The sequence below is a fragment of the Stegodyphus dumicola genome, chromosome 3, assembly GCF_044657685.1.
Source record: "Stegodyphus dumicola isolate Sdum_Otavi_A_Nest chromosome 3, ASM4465768v1".
Classification (NCBI taxonomy): Eukaryota; Metazoa; Arthropoda; class Arachnida; order Araneae; family Eresidae; genus Stegodyphus; species Stegodyphus dumicola.
In genome coordinates this window covers 67,270,266-67,297,880 of record NC_140770.1, presented here as the reverse complement: position 1 = coordinate 67,297,880, position 27,615 = coordinate 67,270,266, and the positions used below count along the sequence as shown (strand labels likewise).

The following is a 27,615-nucleotide window of genomic DNA, read 5'->3' as shown; positions in this document are numbered from 1 at the left end:
ATTTCGTGATATTGCTGTTGAATTGAATTTTATGGTTTAAGTGCGAAGAACATGATATTGTTAAAAAATGCACAGGCGAGGTGAGATAGCTTTCCCGCAAAGCAGTTTTAGGGTTGCCACATTTGGCGATATACCATGGACGGATGGAGAACCTTTTGGAACGAATTCTTACCGGTTTAGCCCAGAATGTTCTCGAACACAAGCCGAAAGCTATATAAACCTTGCTGGTCCGCAGTCAGTGTACCTCGTCGAGAGGGCGAGTGAGGGTGTCTTCGAGAGAGCGAGAGTGTGTGCTTCGTCGAGAGGGCGAGATAGTTAGCGTCTCGAGTTAGTCAGTCCGTGCGGAGTCGATCAAGTTGACAGCCGGGCAGCGAGTGCCGAGTGGGTCGTCGAGTGCATCGAAGAGTCTCTTAGTGTATCGCGGTTAGTGCATCGTCGAGAGAGTGTGTTAAGCTCTGGAAACGACTGAACCGAAGAGTCGGAAGCTGTCCTCTGTGTATCGTCGAGTGCATCGCGAGTTGTAGCTTGGAGAGTCTCGAGAGTACGTGGAGTTCCGAGAACGACCGAGCAGAGTCGGGAGCTGTACTCTGGTGCTTTGTAGTAAAGCTGTTTCCACCGTTATTGCCTGACAGTGTGAAATGCTGTGTCGCTGAACGTGTCAGCGTGTTTTTAACATTTCGACGACTGTAAGTGATTTTGGAGCTGTTCTGATTAATATTGGTAAATAAAGTATGTTTCGATATTCCATCAAGTGCTGTAATCGCTATTCACTCCAAATCCACATGAACCCCGTACGAAAGTGAAGGAAGGATATAACGTACCAACTGGTGTCAGGAAAAAAGTAACAATATTTAATAAATAAAGGTAACACACAAAACATTAAAAAACACCCCTTTGGGAGTAATATAAAATCTGAAAGCCTTCAGACTTTTTTTTAATTGTAAATAATTCTTAAAATGTAGGAGGACAAGATGGCTAGCCAAGAAACAAGATGTTCGGTTTAGAGTGCGGTAACTATGTGGTTTACTACAGTATTTATTAAGATATACTTAAAGGAGATCTTGCTTCCGTAGACTAAAGAAACCAATGATGATGCGAGCAGCATTAAAATCTACTCTTTTTAGTTTTTATAAATTAATGATAACCGCTCTCTATCTGATTAAAATTCGTAACTCAAAACGGACTTACACAGCAAATTGTCTTCCTGCGTTTCGTCACTAAGAGCTCAAAATGTTTACTGTTAGTGATTACAGGATCAAAAATAAATTCTAGGTATTTAGGATATGTTTCGTATTACAGTGGATAGTTATTTAGAGTAATTTTAGGATGACCATGATCAGAACATTTATTAATGATGAAATAACTAGTGAACTTCACTAATACTTACATCTAGTTTAAAATTTTTAGCAAATGTTAAAAAATTCCAAAATAAGGAATTTATTTTAGATTAGATGGATTTTATAGTAGAATTACACTGATTCAAAGAATGAAATTTTCAAATAAGCCGATATTTCAACTAATAGAAGCCTCTAACTCAATTATAATAAAAAAAGGAAAACGCGAGTCTGTCTCAGTACAGACATGTAGACACAGGACTCCAATTCGAATATGAAACTGAAATAGAATTGAGATTAAACAGATTTTCAGTTTGTGTAAGTAATTATTTATATGTGCTTTGAATTTGCATCCTGTTCATTGAACAACACTATTTCAGAGATATAGGAGATTTTTTCCGTAATGAATTCAGTACTGCTCATGCATTGTTAATGCCTCCTTATTGCATCAGCCACTGTTTTACAGTAAAGTAATACTGTCAGGGTCAGCAATGATATTGACAGTTGTGGTTGCTTCTTCTGTAACCTTTGCATCAAGTTTCTATAATTCTGAATAAGTTTTAGTCGATTCTGGCAAAGCACGCAAGAGCTATTTGCATAGCAAGACGAATGTTTCATAGAGAGAAACTGATTAGTATTTACGTCACGTATGGGGAAAATCACGAAAATGCAAGTTTGCCAAGATTCGAACTACTGCTCTTCAGTGGTCTATGAATAAATAACAGCTCTTTTCTTTGTCGCAGCAGATTAAACAAATAAATATACCTATGAATAAGTCTATGAATGGCTTATGAATAAGCAGTTTTAGAGTCAACTCTACAGCGTATTTCATTCCATTTTTTGCCTTTTAAATGCCATAAACGTATGTTTATTTTCAGCATTTACTTCATTTTAGATGTCAGTGAAAGACTTTATTGTATTTGGTAAATTCCTCTTCAAGTTTATTATATTTTTCAAAGTGTGATTTTATCAAGGAAGGGCTCACTAGCTGCCGGACGGTAAAATAGCTAAACAATGGTAGTTCGATCCCTGTTCAAAATCCTGGTGAATGAGCATGCTGCATGGACGTCTCCGTGGTTTTCCTCGTATCTAACGTAAATACGAGTAAATTTTCCTCAGAAATTTCTCTAGAAAAGCATTCCTCCTCTTAGGGAGATATATCTTGGATATTTTACCAAAATCAACCTAACCAAACCAAACCTTGAAAAAGGAAAAGTTAAAATTTGGAATAAGAAAGATACTTCCTCTGGAAATGGCTATTATCGTTAAGAGTTTCTTTCAAAGATTGTTAGCCTTCCTCCTGAACTCCCGCCCCCAGATCGTCGAAAAATGTTTCTGCTCGTATTAAAGTAAGAAAATTTCTTCTCTAAATTAAGCTCTTAATTTTGCACACTTCATCTCACTTTTATAAAGTGCCAGAACATTTCTGTGTAGCTATGCTTTTTGCTGTTATTTAAGCCATACTAAAATTGGAAGATAATCGGTTCCAGTATTTTTGAAAACCGAGTACTTCCAAAATTGAAAAAAATACGCTGGCAAGAGGTACTTAAACCTCCGTTAGATGAATATATAAAAAGCTAATGAGTAGGGTGCCATTATTAAAAAAAGATAGGTTTTTATTCTATATATACACTATATTCATATGTGGCTTTTATTTTCGTAACCATAACTAAATATAATTAACAATTCATGTGCGGCTTTTATTTTCGTGCCATAGGCACTTCCAAGTAACAAAAATGCTTTGAATGAGCAAAATTATTTACGTTAGGGCATTTGAAATTGCTAAATTTAGTGAAAATTTATATTTTAAAAATCAAACACAAAAGATTCGACTCCCCTACAGCAAAAATTAATCGAAATATTCAATTTTAAAATTTCAGATCCTCGCTCAAGTGTCTTTCAGAAATTGAAGAATGAAATAGTTACATGCAACTCAAAATAAAATATAAACTTATAGAAAGTTATTAACTGATTAAGTGGCAAGTATTGCTATGCAGACTCGTGAAACATTTTGATAAAAAAAATTGTCCGAATGGCAAATCTTATTCCCATATTTTATAGAATTTGTGTTCTGAAAAATAATGATAGGGTTCAATATTGGTATATAACCAATTCATTGCACTTTTTCCAGGAATTAAAATTGAAAAATGTTGTTTAAAAACTTATAAACTATTTGCGAGAAAATGCTTTTGGACTAGCAAATCTGACATTTTTAATTTATGAAGAATGTTACATACTAGTTAATCACTGAAGAGCTAAGGAGACAAAGAGTATCAGCCTCGATTTATTCTAACTTAATTTTTAACAGATCCTCAAATAAAAGATGAAAAATATGACAAAAGCTTCAAATTTTGAAGTTAAACATCTCAATAAATCTTTGTCGTACAGGAGTCAAACTTTTTGTGTTTTATTTTTTATCAAAGAACAACAACAAGCACATCATTTATTCTAAAAGAATGATGCAAATGAATAGAATAAGTTGTCTACAAATTTTTAAATGTAAACAATAGAAAATTTTTATTCTACATTTTACATTTACAATTTTCGATGTAAAATTGTAATTAAATCACTTTCGTCAATTTATTACAATAAAAGAAGCGCTTACATTCTAAATAAATAATGCAAATGGATTAAATTTGTCGATTTCAAAACTGAAAATATAGATGATAGAAGACTTTTGTTTCTGACAGTGAAAATGCTTTTGATACGCAAGGAATCTCTTGTTAGAAATACGCTTCAAGCAGCATTCTCTCTTTGGATTTCAGCATTTAATTATACCTAGAATTTTCCCTTAGAAGTATGTTTTAAACAGTGACTGATGCCTCTTGCATAAACCGCTAATACTTCTCCGATACCAGTGTTTGGATTTCATTGAAAGAATTAATCCTAGATTTTTTTCATTTACCATTTGCATATCTGAGATTATTGACATAATCTTCATTTAAAGCTGATAGAAAAAAAATGCAGATTTTCCCAAGTTGTGATCATTAATAAACACTTATGTTTATCTTCGTTGCAAAAACGAAGGATACTTTTATCGCTTATCAATAGATTAATTTGCTCGTACAGATCACTTTTCTACAGTCTAGACGTAGACACCTTAAAATAAATATGTAGCTTAAAAAAGTTAGAATTTGTAGGACAAAAAGTGTCAAATAGTTATCTACGTAAAGATATATGCGCCAACGTGATATTTTCAACAAGAAAACATGACTTTCTATCTTTTTAACTGTGACAAAATTGTTTTAAACGTGAATTTGTATGCCAAATTATTTGAATAGGCAAATCACACGAGAGCTTCTGCTTAAGCTTAGATATGAGAAATATACTTCTTAAGTTAGTTACTTCAGCAAAACAAGATCGAAAAATATTAACATATTTCTGAATTTTTCATTGACGAAACTCTCTTTAGTATGTTTTCGGTTACACTATAGCATAAGCCAAATAATTTTAAGCGCCATAGTTGCTTGCGTTAAATTAAATGGTTATTCTTATCCCTTATAACAATGTTTCTTTTTAAAGTACGTATTGTCAGTAAAAGTTCATAAAGTCAGCCATTCTATTTTCTTCTTTTATACTGAAATAAGAAACCTAAGGCATAGGTTTCTTATGTCTATGAAAATGTTACCACAGTGGAAATGAGCTGATGAAATGTTGTTGACCTGTAACGTGAAACAACCTTCTATTAAAGACAAGAAAACTAGAAGAGAAAAGAACAATCCGTTTAACTGAGCAGTAACCTATCTTTCAACAGAAAATCGTTTGACACGTGTCGTCCTATAAAGAAAAAGATTCAAAATTTTATATTTCGGCAGTGATTAATATTTTCTAAGAAGAAATATATCAAATACATCCAGCAAATTCTTATATAATTGATATTTATTAGGATGTATATTTTGAATAAAACATAATGCTTATAATTTTCGGCAAATTTGCTGCTGATTCATCGATTTCTGTTCCCGAAAGCTTGCTTGGCAATTCATTGCGCTCTTTTAATACTGAAGTAATATATTGATCCAGGTATGTTTTTAGTACTTAAATAACAATACACAATCTAAAACAAAACATGATGCTGATTGTCATTTAATAATATTTTCGTAAAGCATAAATGCGAAAAGCCTGTAAAGATTCATACAAGAAAGGAGAGTATGTACGTGTCCTGTCATTATATGTTGCTACAATATTCTGTGTAAAGAGAATGTCAGCCAGTTTTCCTTAAAACGCTTTCCAAGAAAATATTAGCTCCACCAGTGGCTGAGTGGTTAATATCCCTGAATACTGGTAGTTTGACTTGGTTTCAAGTCCAGGCGAGCAAGCAGGCTGTGTGGTTGTTTTTTATGATTTTTCTCATGCATAATGGAAATCAAAGTCAGTTTCTATTAGAAAGTTCACCATCAAGGCACTCTACTCCTGAAGCAGATGGCCTTTGAATGCTTTGACAGTCTAATTAATACTAATCTAATTAATCCTAATCCGTACGTAAACATAAACCTTTCTGTGAAGCGCCTCATTAACACAAAATACAAAAGTCACAGAAGTAACTTACGCGCGGGCGAAGAAACGTATTATTACAACCGCCTTAGTAGGGATCACCAAAGGTTCAGGCTACACCAAAATCTGGTAACCACGCGCATAACAACTATTCAGGAAACCAAATGCATGACAAATACTCAGTTTCCAACATCGCCATTTTCGTATGCGTAAAAAGAAAGGTAAGAAATCGGATGACACATAAAAAAAATTTACTGTTGACAATAATCATTTTAAAAGGAAAAATATTTTTATAAGAACTACTCATTTAAATGTGGACTCTATGCAACGTCGGCGCATATCTTGCTGTAGAAAATCGTCTGGTGTACGTTCTAAAGGAAAAGATTCAAAATATCTTCTATAACTGTGTAATCTATCCGTACCAAAATATCTTCTTTACTTCGTGTGTGTTATATGAAATGTGAGATAATTATTAGTCTGTCATTTGAAGATATTCTGCTTATTTAATGAATGTTTTAATTTAAGAATTTCACTTATTCGTTTGCGAAAAGAGGGTAGAAACAAGCGTTATACAGTCCAGGCACATTTCGCACGATCGACAATGTGTTAAGATTTGTCACATTTCTCAAGTGCACTCAGAAGTTAAAAGAAAATTGTAATATATAAATTCCAAAAGTATCACACATTCAAGAGCATTAGCAAAGATGTGACACAAGTTTATATGTTTATTTAGAAATACTACGATTATGACAAATCTGAGTGACCTGTTGTTGCACTTCACTGCATTGACGGTATACTCCCACCTTGATCAGCGAAGTGTTCAATGAAACTTACACCGGCTTAACAGCACGTCAGAGAGTGAAATGCTTACACCGCCTGACGTCTTTGAGCAGGATTTAACACAATCCGGTAAGATTGGAATCTTCTGTTTTTAAATATCAGATCTTGAAACAAGTTCCATTTTAGAAATCAGTTTTAATCCAAATTCTCAACAAAAATATTTCTCTGCTACAGTTTCTATGGATTGCGATTTGTTAAATGATTCGCTTGGTTTTTTATAAATCAAAAAGGTGAGTATATATTTTGCATCCTAAATTTGTAATTTGGAACGTCTCTGTTCAAGTACTTTATAAATGAAATCAGTAAATGGCCTTTTACTTTTAATATATCTAAATGCATCTGTTCTTTTTTAAGCTTTAAAAATTGTAATTAATAATGTAAGATTTATTTTAATCAACACATTTTTGGTTATGTTAAAATTTGTTCTGAAATCCCTACTGTTTCATTTGCTTCTGTCAGAATTTGTAAATAACATAATTATAAATGCATGTAACAGAATGAGGATTGGATTAATATCGCCAGTGGTCTTAAAGAAAATCCTCTGTTTTTGCCTGTTATTTTTGCATAAAGTGTTATGTTTGTTCTGTATTTTAAGCTGAAGTCTACTTTTTTTAACTGTTATTTTACTTTTATATTTTCTTACATTAATTCAACATTCTAAGATTACAGTAGGAAGCTGTGACGAAAATTATTCTCTGACAGCATTGAAAGTTTGATTAGTTTTAGATTATTCAAAAGTAACTTCAACCATATAAATTTAAACTAGCTGCCATATTATCAAAGAATTCTACCAATCCTTCTACCATTACTTTAAGTACTTTGCTTCAAGGAAATTTTAAGGCAGAATTAAACTTGGAATATAAATAACTGAATTAATCAGCCTTAGTAATTCTCAGCCTTCCAGCGGCCAAGTAGTAAAATCGTCGAACACTGGTAGTTCCGACCTGGGCTCGATTGCGGGGGAACGAGCTAGCTGCATGGGCATTTTTGTGGTCTTCCTCATGTGTAACGTGTATACGAGACATTTTCCTTCAGAAAGTTCCTCACGAGGGCAACTCTCCCCTTAGGCAGATTGTCCTAGTGTGTTTTGCCTAATTAAATCAATCCAAACCAAACTTGTAATTCTGATCTTTTTTAAACGAAATTAGTCAGTCTTGCTAAATAGTAAAATAAGGTCTAAATGTGTCTGCTGTTCACTAAAGCTAAAGCTAGAAAAAAAAAAAAAAAAAAAAAAAAAACTATTAAGATAAAAGCCGCACGTTTTAAACAGGTAAAATTCAGTACTTTTCTGTTAACGAGGCGCCAGTCGGAAAATGTGAATAAAACATAAATGTGACGGGAATTCTAACTAGATAGTGGTAACCCTAACCGTACGCAAAGCTTCATGGGGTAAAATTAACTTTTTAGAAACAGTAATGAATCGTATTAGTTTTTCGTAATGTCTCCTTGTAGATCATCAAATCTTCCAGTTTTTAATCTTGGTCTTTACTAAGTAAAGCGTTCTTGAGCAATAAATAAAGTTATTGAATGAATGAAATTTAAATTATACAGATTTCATTCCCTGATCCTGGTGATTTTCAGATAATTTTTTTAATATGAATTATCCTATATCTACTGTAGATATTTATAGAGCTTTATAGGAAGATTAAACCAATGTTTAATACTTTAATACTTGTATTTGTTTAACATCATTATATGGTATGTTTATCTATCCAGTAGTATGCACATTGATTATTAATTTTATTTTCATTATGTTTAAAAGTACTTTGATACATTAAAACCTTCCTTTTCTCAATATGATTTTCTTAGTATCTAGTATATGAAAGTGGGTGAAAGTTCGTTTCTTAGCGCATAAAAGTTACAAAATAAAATTAGTCGGATAGTGTTAATATATTTTACAGCAGAATAATAACGAATTTAATTGAATAATCTGAACGTGCATTGTAAAGCAAATTTAAATCAGTTTGAATTTCCTTTGAAAAGGCACCTCCGCACTGTTGTTAGAGGGGATACCCAAATACTCTGTTTTAGATGTGAAAACCTTTCGGTGTTTCATATTTCAAGGATGGCAGCTATGTATATTTAATGTGCACAGTAACGAAGCGGCGAACAATGCCGAAATTGTGCCATTCACTGATGTTTTCGTTAAAAAACAATCAGAATATTGCGCAAATTCTTTACTTCAAACTTTGTTTTCGTGGTTTTCCCCATGTGTAACATGGTTTCCTTTAAAAAGTCCCCCACGAGGACATCCTTCCTCTTAGGCAGATAGCCCTAGTGTGCTTCGTCGTAATCTCAATAAACCAAACCCAAACCATGATGGGATAACGGACAATCTATACCCGCAAGTGGCGCTTCTGAGTGCCTTTGGTGACAGGTGCAGCGGTAATAGGAAAATACCGAACGTTCTACGTAATGAATTCCCAAAACGAAAGCTCTCTAATTTTCAAAGCGTGTGAAGCAAAGTATGGCCTTACGTAAATATATTTAGTTTCCTGTATATATTGCGTTAATTTTACCTATGGATAGTTTTTAATCAAAAGTTTTTTCTTGTAGCGTTTTAAATGCATTTGCTTTTATTAGAGTACATTTTTCCTTTCCCATTCGGAATACATCAGCGATCGAACGGTTCTAGCGCTGAGTAATTTGATCGCGGCTCCAATCCCAGCGAATGAGATGGCTGCAAGATAGTCTTCGTGATTTCCCTCATGTACGATATAAAACTAGCTAATTTCTTTTAAAAAGGCCTTCCACGAAGACAACTCTTCTTTAGGCATACAGCTGTTCGTTGCCATAATCCAATAAATTCCTCCTCCTTTCGAAAAGAAAAATCTCATTCGGAAATAAACAAAAATACAAACATGCATAGAAACATGATGAAAATCGTTGATTGTATATGATCATAGAAAAGGTAATTTAATTATACAATGGAAGATGTTACGAATGCACATAAATGCTGCATTTTCGTGAAACGAGTTGGAAAGGTAAAAGAAGTACTTATTCTTTAAATAAATGTAAAAAAAAAAAAAGCAGTCGAAATAATTAAACAGTATCTCACATATAAAGATATATTCTGTTAACGTTAGGGTTTAACAGAAGAAAATGGGCACTTAAAAACACGTATGCGGGGATTAGCTGTTGTCACGTTAAGGGCCATTCCCACTGGAGTTTATCTGAGGTAATGGGGACAACTGACATAGCAGACACATCTCCAAAACCAGTTTTTTCAAATAGGGCAGCAAGTTGAAAAACCTGAACTGCAAGCATAGCGGAGCTAGTCGACACATGAAACTGACTCCGTTAGCTCAGATATAGCCCAGTGTGAATGTCCCTTTATACTCAAAATGCCAAAAAACGTGAAGCTTAGAGTCGAAACCGTAAAGTGTGGATAATCAGATTATGTTAATTGAATATGACAAAGCACACAAGGGCTATCTACCTAAGGGGATGAATGCCTTCGTGAAGGACTTTCTGAGGAAAACTGGCTTGGATGCACGTCAAGGGCCATTCCCACTGGGGTTTATCTCAGCTAACTGAGACAACTGGTGTAGCTGACCCATCTCCAAAACCAGTTTTTTCCCACAGGGCACAGCAAGTTGAAAAATCTAAACTGCAGGCATAGCGGAGCTAGTCGACACAATGAAACTGACTCCGTTATCTGAGCTAACGGAGACAACTGACGTAGCCGACCCATCACCAAAACCAGTTTTTCCCCATAGGGCTGTTAAGTTGAAAAATCTGTACTGCAGGCATAGCGGAGCTAGTGGACTCATGGAATGACTCCTTTAGCTCAGATAAACCCCAGTGTGACTGGCCCTTTACAAGTCGGGAAAACCATCATTGCAGCCAGCCCCCACATTCGCCTGGATTTCGAGCACGGATCGAATTACCAGTACTCTGTGGTCTTAATCACTCGGTCACTGATGGGGCCACGAATAATAAAAAATATTGATTTTAATATTTATTCTAAGCACAAATTCGTGTTTCGTAAATGAAAATAAAACATATAGTAATTCTCAGCCCAAATAAGTGTATATAATAATTCTAATCACTGTTAAATATAAGAATTCAAAGCGCAAATGCGTGTTTCATAAATAAAAAGCCTATTATATTTGAGAGCAAGCTTGATATTTTTGCTGTAGTTTTAGTATTTATACCTTACTAGTATATTTCTCAATTAAAATAAAATAAATAGGATAGGAAAAAAAAAAAACTAAAACTAAAACTTAAAATTGAGACTACTTCTAAAACAAAAATTATGCAACCCAATTATTTCATCGAATGTTTGGAGTCCAAAGTAGGGAAATAAGAAACTACAGCTTTTGAACCTTGTGATCGACGTAGAATATCTCTTTATCAGGGAAGTTGTAACGAAAATAAACTGCTACTTAAATGTTTTGTGTTATATTTATACTTGCGCACTTTTACCTTTAAATTATGGAAAGGCAATGGCAAGTCATGACGTGAGAATGACTAATTCACTCAGTTTGCCTGCAATATATATAAACTTCGAGATAAAAAGTCGCCTCTGATACAAATGTGTTTATATTCATTTAACCTATGACACTTATAGGTTTTAGAACTTTAGAAAAATAAAGAGCTATTTACAGTTTTAAAGTCTGTAAAAGAGCTATTTGTATTTTAAGGACTTTACAAAGTTTGATAATTCGAGTCGAGGAACTTCGCCATTTTACAGTATGACGATCAAAGTCTTTACTCTGTCTTTATTTTCGCTTCTGTTGGTAGTAGGTGTATACTTTCAAAATACAAAAATGCTTTAAATAATGAAAAAACTTTCATGGTTATGGCATTTTTAAAATTAAATCATTTCTATTAAAAAATTACGAAATCTTATTTTTTATACGATACACACTGTTATATGTAATAACGTCCTTACTTGTATTGAAAAACAGACACACAGAGTTTGACTCCCGTAAAATAAAATTGATCAAGATATTTAATTTTGAAATCTAAAACCATTTTTCTTGAAAATTCAAAGGTGGTATACAGATTGAAGGAGGAAATATTTACATGTGCCCCTAACTTAAATTGAAATATTAATTCAGAAAAAGGTCTGTAATTTTATAAATTATGGGACAAGTATTGCTATGCACAGACTGTCTTGAAAAGTTTTGATCAATAAAGTTATTTTTTTTCCTCAAAACTCAGATATTAGAAAATCGTGTTCTCAAAACAGTAGAAGCAGCCCAAAGCTTCTAAAATTACTAGCTTTTACTTAAATGAACTAAAAAGTAAAAATCTGAAACTTTTCATATTTTAACAGTTGCCCAAAAGCAGTTTTAAAGTTTTTTACGCTCGCAGTCTACCAGTCTGCTCTTACACTCACTCTTACTTTTTTTTTTTTTTTTTTTTTTTTTTTGGACTTTTTAGCTTTATTATTATGCATCATTTTCTTCGCATTTACGCCATATACAATTGAACAACAAAATTACGAAAATGTTAAAAGCAGCCAAGTGTATACTTTTCGAATTTCCTATGCAGCATTTTCTTTTTTTTTTTTTTTTTTTTTTCTATCTTTTCTCATTTCATCATATCAATGTTCATTTTTCTTATTAACATGGCTTCTCAAAACTTTTTTTTTTCAAAACTTTTTTATGCACTTACGCCACATAAAATTCAATTGAACAGAAAATCATAAAATATTTAAAAAATAGGAAATCTTTAGAATTTCGGACAGAAACAGTCTCGCGTACTGGAGATAAAAGTGTTTTTACCGTCAGTTTTACCACTGCTCGCCTTGAAATCATTGAGTTTGTGAATCAAAAATTCATTAAATTTTGCAAAATATAAAATAGACAATAAAACCAATTCGAAATTAAAAATTCGGCAGTTTTCAAAAATTCATTAACTTCAAAAGTGTTTTTGACAGCTGACGCAGAGCTACTCTCTTTGATAGGTTTTACTGTAGAATTACTTCGGAAGATGGGTATTAAAGAGACCCTGTCAAGATTCTGAATGTGCTGCATGAGGATTTTAGTAATATTTTATGCATTGTGATTGAGTTTACAGAGCATGTTTACTATAGAAGTCAGTGGCAAATGGCAAATATTGGGTATGTGCAACAATTCTTGCATTTTTTTGAAAAAGGATTCTTTTTGTTGCATTGTACGTGCAAAATTTTACTATAGTTTTCATTCTTTTATATACAGCCTCTAAAAAGGTTAATGTGAGCACCTGTCCAATATTTTTTAAATGATCAAATAATTTTTCTTTAAAAAAATCAAGTAGGTGTACGATGTTCAAACCGATTAATTATTAATTGATTAATGTAAGGATATTTCTAAGTGTTTCGTTTATCAGTGGGTTTAATTCCATGTGAGCGTTTTTCCGGTGAGCATATTTCTAAGAGCATTTTCCCATGTGAGGTTTTTCTATGTGGGCATATTTCTGTGTGGGCTTTTTTCCTGTGAGAATTATTCTATGAACATTAGAATGTGATTTTTTCCACTAGAATCTTCACATTCATAGTAGTCACTTGCGTTATACACATATTTACGGTTCGCTTACAATTCACTTATATATAGTCTGCCTGATAACTGAAGGTGACGCTGAGAAATACAAATCAGTATAGAGAGTTATAAATGTATGTGTTCGTTGAAAAACATGTGCAGTTCACTCATCCACAGAGCACCATTTTACATCTACTTGGGATTCTGTACCGGTTACTGGTACAGAACACTTGAAGATGGGACTAGAAAATATTAAGTTCATTCTACCACCACTCAGCCGCTAGATCTGTTCTGAGAAATTTTTTCCCTGAAAAAAAATTTAGATTGCTTTTAGATTTTCGCAGTTCATTGCCAGGTAGTCTATAGGAGTTTTAAGTTGTTTCATAGTAGCTTGTTCTTCTGGAGTTGTTTCAATCATACCTGAGCATTTTCAGCCGTATAATGGCCGGGTAGGTCTTTGGTGATTTCAAGCTGCTACCATTTATCAGGGAAATTTTTCATGCCTCTTTTCTGTTATGGAAGAAGTTTTATAATCCATCGGAGATTTTCTATATTTTTGCCGTCCGAAAATCGTGGAATGACCCAAAGAGACAATATATAGTAAATATAACTGTTGCAGTACCAGCTCCCAATCAAACTGCTATAGCATCTTCTGAATCCAAAAGATATGAAGGATCTTGCGTTGTTATGATAAAATAAAGTTCCTTGACAATTCAAGAGCGATAAGCGCCTTTCTCTCGCACCAGTGCAAACAGAGTTTATTTGCTGGCAGTATAACTTTCCTTTTAATACTCTGAAATCCCATTAGACACTTAGTATTATATGTTGTGGATGTAATCCTTTTACAATGGATCTTGGATATTTATTTGATCTAGAAAGAGAGCTGCCCCATTTGACATTTTTGAGGAGAACACACTTTTCATTATTAACTATTATTTGACAGAAAAGTATGGAAGCCATTCAACATGCAAACCTAGAAAGGTAGTTCACTTTCTTCTCTCCAATAAATCATATAATAATAAATACCTAATTTTTCTGAAAATACAAAGGGTTGAATACATTCTTCGAACATGAACTCCAGACATCTACTATTTCTTCAGTAATAATCTTGTAACTTCTCCTAGCCTTCAACAAATGTTCATCTTTCGTTTCCACGAGTCTTGCTGACCCTTGGGAATTTCGAACTGCCGCTCATCATTGCTGAAGCCTCAAACCAATGCTGGCATGTGCTTTCGTTGCAAAGATTATACGTATGCCACTTTTTCTGCTAAGGGCCTCTGCTGCACTGTGTTCTAGATCATTCTTTTATCCCCCCCCAAAAAATGCCATTTGTAACGGAAATGATATTGGAAAGTAACGCACAATATTTGCACCAGCAGCTTTTTCCACGTAGAATACGCCCACCAGCGGCCGAGCGGTAAAGACGCTGAACACTGGTAGTTCGGTCTGAGGTTCGAATCCCGCGAACGGGCTGGCTGCATGGGCGTTTTCGTGGTTTTCCCCATGTGTAACGTGTATACGAGCCAGTTTCCCTTAGAAAGTCCTCCACGAAAGGCATCCCTCCATTTAGGCAGATAGCCCTCGTGTGCTTTGCCATAATTAAATACACCAACACCAACCACGTAGAATACTGGGCAGTTCCATATTATCTGCATATGACAAATACCAAAATTTTCCAGAATCAAAAAGTAAATTTAAAAATTAAAAAATTTGTTAACATATCCAATAATTCAGTTTCTGCCTCTTGGTACAGTGTTTTATAAAATTACACTAAAGTTTTAATTCAAAAAATATTTATTGGGAAAAAAATACGAACATAACACTTTAACATAAACATTATGATAACACAGGGTATCACAGAAAAATTATCTGGTCTCTAGGAAACTTGTTTTATTACAAAAAATTATGCTTATCTCTAGGTTGCAAAGCTTTAAACTACGTGGTTCTTTCTTAGCAGAACTTGAGTGGTTCTTTCTACGTACAGAATATTTGTCACAGACTCAGAGTTAAAACCAACTATTCCCTGACAAGCTAAAGCACACCATACCGCAACTTTATAGAATGCACACTAAACTTTCGGAGATCATGCTTTATAATCGTGATTTTTACATAGCCGTTCAGGTGGAACAACGCTCCATCTGTAGAAGGAAAGGGAACTTTTCTAGAACAGCCGTATCCTTTCGAATGAAACGTCTTCACTGCTGATAACACTTCACGCCAGTTTCCTCAGTCTAGTTCTTAGAATTGATAACAAACGTTAATAAAACAGATAAACTATAGCTTTAAGAAGATTTTCAAAGGATAATCCACTCAGATAAGAATTCTCTAAAGAATGCTGAGATGTTTTCGGATCTCATCCATCCTATGATCAATCAGAACATTTGAGCAGTATAAGATATAACGGTCTTCAGTATTATTTGCCTTCTTAAAAAGAGGCTCTAAACAGCATATAGTAAATTTGTTTGGTGCACTAGCATTTGGAAAAGCAAAGAATACATGTTCCTGATATTTTGTCATATAATTGTGATTTAAAGTTAACACTGAACGCTTTGGTCGTTTCTGCTGAGATTAATCACAGAGAAATATACTCCGTCCATTGTTGATCGGTGCTTTGATCTAGTATTTCTAAGTGCATTAACATTTCGGTAAAAGAAACCCATTTTAAAATATTCTTTTACTTAGATACCGTATTTTTCGGCATATAACACGCACCGGTGCATAACGCGCATCTATAATTTCAAAATACATTTTTTTGAAAAATTTTTGGGTGTATTCGCCATATAACGCGCACCCAATCCTTCACGAAGAAATCTAAAGGATATATGTGCAATGCTCTTATCTTTTGAGATCATTTATTCGAACATTTGTCCTAGCCTTTCGAACAATGGTAAAGCCCACCGACAAGCGGTAAGGGGAAACAATATGTGCGTGTGGGTTAAATGCTTGAGGGAGTAAATATTCCAGAGAAGAGGAGGGATTGTATTCAATGCAGTTGTCCAAAAGAATGCTATTCTAGAGAACTTCCAACCTGAATTGTAGAGTACTCCCAATGTGGAATTAGGATTTAGAAGTTTTCTCTTTTTGTAGTCATTTGAAGCCGAGATTTGAAATGGAAATAAGACTTCAGTAAATCGCATTTGCTTTAGTTGAAATGCAGTTGATCTAGTGCTCTTTTTAGTGGTAAATATGGCTCTCGCGAAAAACAAAAGTAACACAGGGTTGTTTTCAAATGCAAAGCCATTCATTTTACGAAAGAAAATGGAAGCAAGGATGTTTGGTGTTGCTGAAAGATGGAACGGATAATGATTATTTTTTTATGGATCAAAATACCAGCGATGACGAAGATGAAATAAAATTCGAGATACACCAGAAGATATAACGAAAGAAGAATGTGACGAACTCTTCATGTTACCCGGAAATGAAAATGCTTAATTTCATAAGGTATGTCATTTCTTTTAAATAAGCAGCATTTTGGTACATGTAGAAAATCAAAATTTTTCCTCATTTTTAAGCTACAGGTATCATTTTTATACCCGGCAAATAACGTGCACCCGTAAATTTCGCTCATTTTTTGTATTAAAAATGCGCGTTGTACGCCGGAATATACGGTAAATTCTTTTTTGCAATATTTTTAAGTACACAAACATGCATCTTAAAATGTAGCTAGACAATTAAAGATGTATATAAATTAGAATAAAAGGAGTCAAAATACTCGTATGAACTGGGAAGGTTTATTTTGGAATTATAATCAAGAAAATACCTACTCATAGCCTATTTTGGAAGTTTAAGATCTGGGACAGCTTGCAAGGTTAAAATCCGGGTTGAGTGACTTATCGGTGATTGCATGCATATTCATTGTAAGTAGAATGGCTAACATAATTCTCAGTTATAAATCTCTCAAAGATTCTCAGGAGGTATCGAAAGAAAGTCCTCTCTCGGTAGACACATATCACGCGCCATTTCAAATCTATGCTGAATACTGTATGTGAAGATAAAGGATGAAGCAAGCACCTGTGCATTTCATTTAGGTATATTCGAAATCGCTCGATCTTGCTAATTATTAAGTTTAGCCACAGTTTTGAGGGTGTAGAAGACACAGGGGGATCCAAAGATCTTTCATTCCTTTTCTCATCTTCCCGAGAGGAGTTTCAGATAGCTGTGTATTTTAAAAGCCTTCTTGTCGCTCAGACATTATACGCTTACAAACGTACATACTTTCTCCGGAATTCGAACCCGGGCCCATTGGTACTTCAGTAGGCGTCACTAACCACTACCGGATGCGCGGTTTTAGTAAAAACTGAGAAACATACGCAAAGCATTCAGCATATCATAGCATATTATGTCAACTGCCAGACTTGTGTCACAGCTTGGGCGCAGAAATATACTGAGTTTTTCCCTGCTTTATTCAACCTGCCTTTAAATTAATAAATGCTTGTTATCTTGTGTTTATTTAATTATATATAGAACTATACATACAAATATAGATCTTCCTTGATCTCAAAGGTATTCTTTCTTTTGCAACTTGAGTGAAAACTGATAACACTTGACGGTGTTAAAAGAGTTTTTTAATCTTTACTAAATAAAATATCCTTCTTATCTTTATAAATTAAACTAGAAGTAAAATATCGTTCACTTATATTTCGACCAGCAGTGCCTATTCAAACATTTTGGCTTGTAATATGTACGAATACTATAATTTTAGAAGCTTAGGAAATCTGATTTGAAATATTTCACTGAACAAACGCATTACCTTTAGAAATATCAAAAATATCAATAACAATAATTTATCGAGTATTAATATTTATTAGCCACATTTTTAGACTTTAAAGATTGAAGGTCATTCACATCTGCTTCCTTTCTCAGAGTCAGGAAGATATATTTAAGGGAACTATAATTCCCGATTAAAAGAAATGCTTAATTTATAATAAAGCAAGCGATATCCATATTAATTCACTTGCAAGAGTGTCAAATCTATCCTGCCTTTTCGAGATTTGTAATTCAAATTTTCATTCTGTTTGTATTGTGAGAAATTTTTTGCCATCGCCAGCCAACTAAATGAGACTGCTGAATATTAGTAACTCGACTCAAATTCAGATTTTCATAAACGAGTTGGTTGTGCGGAGGTATGATTTTCCCAACGTGTAAATGTGCACTTGTTTATTTTAGTACGTCCTCCACAAAGGTATCCCTTCCCTTAAGCAAATAGCCCTAGTGTGCTTTACTGCATACAGTTTAAAAAAAAGGCGGGGAAAAGAAAGCAAATAAAAGACGAAATTCCAATCACTGATATGTTCCTGGGCTTAAGATCATGTACCACAGGAAAAGGAAATTAAAAATCATACATACGATTTCTGGTCAGTAATTAAGTGGGTTCCTCGAACAGTAATTATGTATAGATAAGCTCTAACTTCGTTTGAAAAGTAAAGAGAGTTATTAAATGCATAAGTTTCGACGTTACCAACTACGACGTCATGCGTTAGAATGATGTTCATATACCACTTATTTTTGCATTATCAAGCATTATATATCAGTTATTTATATACCAATTATTTTTGCATCAATGATATTTATATACCAGTTATTTTTTGCATTATTATAAAGATGAGATATTTTAAGACAGTGTTGCAAATGAGATATTTCAGATAGTATTTCTCGATGCATTTCAGAATTGAAACTAAACAATTAAATTGATTTTTATACATTTCTAAAACTTCACAGCTAATTTGCTGCCTCTCTTAACAGTTTGCCTGACGTAATTGCCTCACATACTTCCCCCTTGACGCGGCTCTGGTTAATGTATTTCTGTCTAATTATGGGCGGGAAACTAAGTTCGAATCCTGCTTAAAGACCGGTAATTAGATGAAATTTATTCAAATTGAAAGAACTGAGTAAGTCGAGAAGAAGAAAATTGGTGTGAGATTTTAAAATCTTGAAGTAATACGTTGGTTGCATTGAATTTTTACTTCCCCTTAAAAAACAGGGCTGCCTCTTTTACTATCTATTTATAATGTATAGCTGAATGCAATCTCTTTTGGAAATTAGAGTTTCTATTCGTTTGATAAAATGATGAAAAGACAGCTTTGTGTGTTTTTGATATAATGATACTTTTTTCCTGCAAGAATATCATTTATGCTATCTTCGGTCTAGTAGGAGAAGACAAGATATTACGTAGTTAAGTAGGAAAAAAATACTCGTCTTAAATATTTCAACATTTTTTTTATATCGAATGTTTAATATTTAGAAGTTACGATATAACATTTCGACATCGATTGAACTCAATCTTTTTTTTTTTTTTTTTCATTCTTAGTATGAGATTCACCAAAAGTTCAACGCTGTAACTGATAAGATGATAAAAAATGTTATCCAGATGATTCAGGATGTTAAGAAATACCGATTCTAGATTTTGTTTTTGTGGGAAAAACTTCTCGACTTCCTCTTGCCAACAATTATTGTTATTCACCAGTTGTCAGTAATTCGTATAAAAATGCCACTTTAATGTGTTTCTTATCTATATTGCTGTTTCATTTAATTCCGTATGGAAGAAAAAAAGAAAAACTGCGATAATAAACTAGCAAATTTGAGAAAAAGTAAAATATTAAATAAATAAATTTAAAATAAATCTGAATTTTACGTGGTGCAAAAAGGAAAAGAAAGCGAACTTGTTAACTAGAGCGGTACCTATTATGAAATTTTAAGAAAATTAATATTAATTTTCAAAGTATTTTAAATTAGATAATTTATTTATATAATTTATTCACATGCAAAATTACATAAAATAAATATACAAAATGTAAGAAATTACGTAATAGTCGAAACACATTAACACATTCTTGAATGAAAAAAATAAATATCGTATTTTTCACAGGAAGCGCTTTCAAAATTTAATTTGTGAAACCGGAATTCATGTGTCAGGAAAGATGTCTTATCAACTCCTATATAATTTTTCTTCAATACATGAAAAGAAAACTGTTTCACATAAATGATATGCAAGATATTAAAGCATGAAAGCTTCTTTGGAGTTTTTTAAACCAAAATGAAAAAAATCTTTCCTGTCAAATAGTGTTTATAATATACACCAATCATTTCCTTTCATAGCCAAATGGCATGTATTCTTCACCATACGATCTTGATGATTTTAATGCTTTAATGTTTTCAATTTTGGACATAACAATTAAATTTTATAGTTTCACTGGGATACCATCTTCCATGCACTTGCTTTCGATGAGAAAATGGCAGAACTTGAGCATATTTTTATGCATAGCATAATGAAAATTAATTCGGTTTCTATATATGAAAGATCTCAAAACATATTTTTCCATGATACTTTAAATTATGCCAGAAAAGGAGATGTACCCAGAATGTTGGGCAGGCAGTAGTTTAATTTTAAACAGCATTGAAGAAAATACATAATACGACTTCAATTAATTGCAAAAATGATGAAAAACAACATTGAATCACTGAGTCTGAAGCGCAATCAACTCCATTTTTTAATCACCCCCCCCCCCGTTTTAACAGTTATTATTTACTTAGAAGTAAATATATAGTATTTTGTAATGAAAGTAACTGATATCAGTACAATGTATATACTTCACACATATGCAGAAATAATGAACAATGAAATCACAGCTCAGGAATATATTTTAATTCTACTTTATCTAATGAATTATGCAATTAAAATGTGCTTTGTGTAATAACAGTCCCATAAAAATGAGTAAAGTATTAAAAAAAAATAACATCAAGAATCTGAACCAAAAGTCAGTTGAAATACAAGCAAACCAAATGAAGCAAACTTCTCAGTAGATTTAAAGTGATGTCAATATCTGGAGGAGAAGTACTGTAACTTAAAGGGAAAAAATTACTTTAAGAATAATACAAGTTCTTATTTCACGTGTTTTATTAGTTACAATTTTCAGCAAGTCGGAAAAATGTGATTTTTGTTCTGTTTTGATAAAATCGTGTCCGACATAAACAGATATTTTTGCTACTATGAATATTATTTCATTTATCATCGATATTAGGAAAGTACTTTACTGAATGCTGCGTTAGCTCTTAACTGATTAAGTGCTGTTGTGACGTCGTGGATGCTTCAGTATCAACACTGGTAGTGGTGATCCATCACTTTTATTCACACAACGTAACACAGATACAGCATTTAATTAATACATTTAGAAAAACTTGAGTACATATCCGAGTTGGTGACACGATCAGAGACGTTAACGAAGATAGCACTCGTCATCACTGGACAAACTTAGTCTCCACACCTCAGCTCGCTGGCGGAGCTTCCCAAAACTCTCTCTCACTGACAGGCGTCTCACAGAAATCTCATCTCTTTACGCATGCGTAATTCTCAGTTAAGTCGTTGCCATTTACAGTTCTTTAAATAAGGTGTTAAAATGAATTATAGTACTTGTAGTGTGAGGAGTTTGCTAACGACGTTCTCTCTAGTCAAGAGCATCATAAGTCTTTCTAGTAGAGTTCAGCAGCGTTCTTTACACTGTCTTTGAAACCGCCCCATTTATAAATCTCCATGTATTTAATGTATCGGGAAAGGAAATAATTAATAGTAATAATAATTTGGAATAGTAAAAATAATTTGGAAAAGGAAAAAACGTAATTTGCGTATAGTTTTGTTTTTCAAATACTAGATTAAAAAAAATTGCATATGGTTTTGTTTTCAAGTGTTGATTACTATTTTTGCAAGTTTTGTTTTTGGACTCGGTCTATTCAAGATAATTTTTTTAAATTTGTATGGAACGATTGAAAAGGCGTGGATAGTCGCAGATATTTTTACAGAATGCTCTAAGAAAATTAGCAAAGAAATAAGAAAATAAAACCTCATTTTCTCCTACTTTTAATGCGAAATGTTATGTAGTTTGAATTTCTGTGAATTTAAAAATGAAATATTTTAACTTTTTTCCAAAATATGAATAGTATTTTAAAAAAAAAATTGAAAGGTTTAAGATTTTTAACGTTTCCTCAAAAGGGTTTGTTAAGGTTTTTTTTTAAACTTTCGTCGAACTCGCAGTCTACCAGTCTGCTTTGCCATCATTTCTGCTAACCCATTTATTTTCGTCTGTAAGTATCATTTTCTTCGCAGTTACACCATATCCCATTCAATACCAAAATTACTAAAATTTTAAAAGCAGCATATGTTTAGAATTCCCGATGCAGTGTTAAGTGGTGGCATATATTTTTCTATTTTTTTGTTTTTTCTCAGTTGATCATATCAATGTTCCGTTTTATTGGTGAGATGGCTTAAGTTTTTTGTCTTTTTATTATAAGCGTTTTGTATGTTAAATTTATTTATTAAATATCATGTTCTTCGCATTTGGGCCACATAAAATTCAATTCAACAGCAAAATCACAAAATATTTAAAAATGGCATATCTTTAGAATTTCTGGCAGACAGTCTCGCTCACTGGAGATAAAAATGTTTCATTCTGTGGAGCGTTGCCACTGCTCGCTTGGAAATCGTTGAGTTTGTGAATCAAAAATTCGTTAGTTTTACAAAATATGGAATATAAAATTCAAAATGGAAAATTCGGGCTTTTAGGTGCACGTGTTCGGATGGAGGACAACGTTATTCAAAATTTGAAAAACTCTAGGTAATTATGTGTAATAGGTAATCCAATAGCAGCCTTATAATTTCACAACTTAAATATACGTATTAGATAATGAATAAAAATTTCAATTAAATGTCTTTCTCATCAGTAAGACAATTTCATTGATCCATTGAAAGTTGTGTTAGCTGTATACAGACCTTTACTGTATTTATATGGTTCTTCATATTTTTACAATAATTTATATATATCAGATATTGAAATAAATTTTTGATTTAATTCTCCTCAACCTATTTGTTTCAAAATTTGCATACGTATTTTCATATGATAATATAAATTTTTTCACAAAACATTTTTTTGAATTCGATTGAAATTTTTCAATTAATGCTGAAGCGATTTTTACGGATTTTCAACTTATATCCTTATTTAGCCATCACTGAGAAGAGTATGAAAAGGCAAATCATGGGCGACAATTACTGAAATAACACCCAAAAGATGAAGTAGCATGAACTGTTAAACAGATGATGAAATATGTAGGAAAAGAGGAATATCTGTCTTTCTCGTTTTATGCTATATGGGGATTATTTGTGTTTCATATTTCGGGCAAAAATATATGATTCGATTACTCAGATCGAATTACTCATCTTCTGCGCGCAGGTTTTTAAAAAGCCGAAAAGGGTATGTATGTGTTTTGAAAATGAGATAGTTTGCGTCGCTTCAGTATAAACGGGATAGCAGTTTTCAAATCGCTACCACCAAATATCTGTATTATTTTCAAAGAGATTAAGTAATGAAGAATCTGCATTTATGCATGCATGTTAATCGCATTGTGAAAAAACGACGATACCTAGACCATGAAATTTTGAATAAGGTAGTCGTGTACCCCGAATATGTTTTGCGTCGCCCATTACAAAACTGAGTTTCGCTTTTCAAATTGTTGTCACCAAATATTAGAGCCCTCTATTATGCTTTAATAAATTAAATAATGAAGAAATTTGGATGAATTTATGTATTTATGTTTCTCTAATTGTCAAAAAAACAGTGGATAACGTGAATAACGTAATCTTCCACTTAAATATGGGCATCAAGAGGCCTGAATTTGGAGTTGTTTTTTATCTATTTCACATTTTGTAGAACGTTAACGAATTTTTGATTAACCACTCAATGATTTGAAAGCGAGCGGTGGCAACACTTTACGGATAAAAAACATTTTTATCCACAGCGCGCGAGACTCTATATAGGAAATCCTAAAGATATGCTGTTTTTAAATAATTTGTGATTTTGTTATTGAATTGACCTTTATGTGGCGTGAAGAACATGATATATAATAAATAAAGTTAATACACAAAATGAAAATAATAAAAAGAAATTTTGTAAGCTATCTTACTGAGAAAACAGAACAATATGATGAACTGAGAAAAGACTGAAAAATAACAGTAATATTAACACTTAATACTGTATCAGGAATTATAAAATTTGCTCCTATTCTGTCTTTAAAAATTCTGTGGTTTCCCTGTTGAACTGCATATGGTCGAAGTACGAAAAAACTATGCTTAATTATACAGCTAAAGGCTAAAAAAGGGAGGGTTAGTAGGAGTGAGTGCAAGAGCACACGGATAGACTGCGAGCTCAATGAGAGAAGTAAAAAAAACGTGAAAGCTTTCAGATTTTACATTACGCCAAAGGGGGTGTTTTTTTAACGTTTTGTGTGTTACCTCTATTTATTAAATACCATATTCTTTGCACTTAAAGCGTAAAATTCAGTTCAACAGGAATATCGCAAAATAATTTTAAAATGAGCATACCTTTAGAATTTCCGATGCAGTCTCGCGCGCTGGCGTGCTCGCTTTGAAATCGTTGAGTTTGTTAGTCAAAAATTCGTTTAAAATGCACAAAATAAGAAATAGGTAATAAAACAATTTCAAAATTCATAATTTGGGCTTCCAGATGCCAGGGTGGAAACGTACGTTATTCAAAATTGGATGGCTCTAGGTACCTTTGTTTTATCACAATGCGAGAAACATGCATACATTTATGCAGATTCTTCATTGTTTAATTTCTTTAAATATAATACAGGAATCTAATATTTCGCGCAACAATTTGAAAAGGGAACCGACATTTATAGTGAACCAACGCAAAATGCCAAAACGAAATTATTAGTCCTTCTGGTCAAATTGCCCCTTTAGACATAAAAAAAGAGTTAACGAACCGATTTGGCGACGTTAAAATCTGAACACTTTTGGATTTTATTATATCCTCTGAAAGTCAAATATTCAATGTTTTCAAATTTTTTAGCAATCTAATATTTTTACTTTTTTTTCGTGTTATAGCACACAGAAGTTTCATAGTATATATATATATATTAAATGTTAAAACTTTATCGATTCTAAAATTAATCGTTAGAATCAAATTTAATGCTAAACAGTTATTTGTCGGATTTTTTGGAATTGCATAACTTTGAAAGAACCTGTAGGTAAATTTTTAAGATAGAATATCGTTCATCTGGATGGAGGTAACTTATTAAAATAATGTAAAAAGTATTTTTTAATCCCATCTCTATAAAGTGATAACATTGGCCGTCTTCAATTATTTAAAGCAGCGGTTCTGAACCTTTTGACTAACGCGCATCACCTAAATCAAAATTGGAAAACTTAAATCACTATATTTTACGATTATTTTTCAGTTCCTCAATAGAAGTATTAAAAAATATATTGCCATTTGAACAACCTATTAGCTATTTGTATTAAATATGCACAAAAAAAGAATATTGCATTAAAAATTGGTTATCATTTTAAAATTTATAATACTTTAATTCTAAAATTTAGTGCGAAATTTGGGCCTGATTCAGCGAGATCAATTTCTTAATATCTGGCCTTATTTCACTTAGTTTTAAGCGTAAATTAGATCCACTTGTAATTTTATTCCGTATTTATTATCCAAATATAACATAAATGAAAATCCTTGTTCACGCCAATAAGTTGTGCAAAAAGGCAATAAAAATTTAATAACTTTATTTAAATGTCTTTAAATTCCCCCCCCCCGTTTTTTTTTTTTTTTTTTTTTTTTTTTTTTCGTTTAGCCAAAAGTTAACAAGTGTATTATTTTTGAAATCTTCAGTAAGAGTTCGATCACAGGAAATTTCTGTTAATTGTTCTTTTGCTTCAAGAGATAAAATGTCAAGTATGTTTGAACAAAATGGATTTCTAATCCAATTTTCTTTTCAGAATCCTCGGGAAAATGCATGTTGAAATTACTTATGTGAAAAACAATGATTTTTAATGTCGTATGCTAATTCTTCTTTTATTTTCAAATCATTTTCGGTTAGAAAACTTTCTAAAAGTGCTAAAACGTGTTATCATCCAATTCTTTGATTATTAGTTCGAGTTTTTTTTATCATTGAATTTATTTTATCTCTAGTGGTAAACAAATTAACACATTGTCCTTGTAATGCTACATTTACTTCTTTTAACGTTCCAAAAATATCGGCTAAATATGCTAAGCCCGCCAACCATAATTCACTAAGTAAACATTTTTGCAATTCAAATTTTGAATCACGGAGGAAAATTTGAATTTCTGTTAGAAGTTCAAAATAAGATTTAAAATAGAACTAAATAAGAATCATTTTAATTAAGGTGAATAACCGCCTTAACCACCTTACTTCGGAATATAACAAAAGCGTTTCATATCGCTGCCCATCTCTTTATAAGGTATTTCTCCCGCCTTCCTATCGTGCCTTCGTGGTATAGTGGTTCTGCACGCTGGGCGGGTATTCCAGAGGTTCGTGGTTCGATTCCCGGCGAAGGCTATTGCTCATTTTTCATCTTGCCTGCCTCCAAATAACCTAATGTCTCTACATATTGACATGAAATCATACATATTTTTGAGTTAAAGCTCGGCTGTTAATAAAATTAGCAATTTTCACAGCTTGATTCAGAAGGATTTTTAGATTTTTGGCTGCTAAATCTTTACGATGAATAGATCAGTGAGTAAATTTAGTTTCAGGTGCGACTTTCTTTATTTGAGAAATAGCAGATGTTTTTTCCTGTTAAAGCCCGAGCCCCGTCACTGAATACGACAATGCACTCATTCCAAGGAACATTATTCTCAGACATAAGATTGTCAATTACTTTTAAAACTTCACTTGCAGTTGCCCTATCATGAAGAAATTCACAAAATAAATTCTCTTCGGCAATTTGTTTGTCGTCTTCGAAAGATAAGTAAATTAATAACTGAAATTCAGTTCGTTTTTTTTTTTTTGTCAGTAATTTCATCCAGTTGCAATGAGAAATATTCATTGTGCTTCATTTTTTGAATAAGTGTCTCTTTAATGGAATTTGCCATTTCACGAATTCGCCGACTTACTGTATCATTTGATAACGAAATATTATCAAGTTCGTTAGCAGCTTTTTCGTTGAATAATGTTAAAATGATATCTTAGCTGCTGGTAATGTAAGATTTTCTCTAATAGGTGTGAGCCTGCCCAGTCTCGGCAATTTTTACGCTTATTAGCTTCTAAAGCTTTTACATCTGAAGTAACAAAACCTGTCATTACTTGTTTACAATTTTTGAACTCCGATAATTTATTCTTAAAATATTCTTCAGATTTATCCTTTAAATTGGCATGCTTAGATTTTAAAATATCTTTTAAGAAAGGATGGTTTCATACTTTGTTTGGCTAATAGTTCACCGCAAACAGCACATTGAGGTTCAGGGTCCATTTCATCTCCATTCCAAGTAAACCCAAATGATAAATAACTTTATCATCATATTTTCTAGAAACAATTTTTCTTTTCAATATTCTTATTTCTAATAGATTGTTCTGGATCCAAAACCTGCGAATCATCACTTTTCCACCTAGCAAAACTTTTCCATTTTGAAAATCTAGACTTTTTTTATTTTTTCACCAATATTTAAATGCAC

General features: G+C 32.7%; 1 protein-coding gene across 4 annotated transcripts in view; it reads left to right on the top strand.

Moving 5' to 3' along the window:
* LOC118205593 (mitochondrial basic amino acids transporter) overlaps positions 1–27,615 on the top strand; it is a 71,824-nt gene that overhangs the window by 18,930 nt on the left and 25,279 nt on the right. The window contains exon 2 of one of the 4 annotated variants that reach the window (XM_085812969.1): positions 6,559–6,734. The exons of 2 other annotated variants lie outside the window; for them this stretch is intronic. The gene's annotated coding sequence lies outside the window, so the exon portion shown is untranslated. Of the gene's footprint in view, positions 1–6,558; positions 6,735–6,772; positions 6,896–27,615 lie in introns of those variants that run through there. One more of the 4 variants, XM_085812971.1, reaches the window with a different exon arrangement.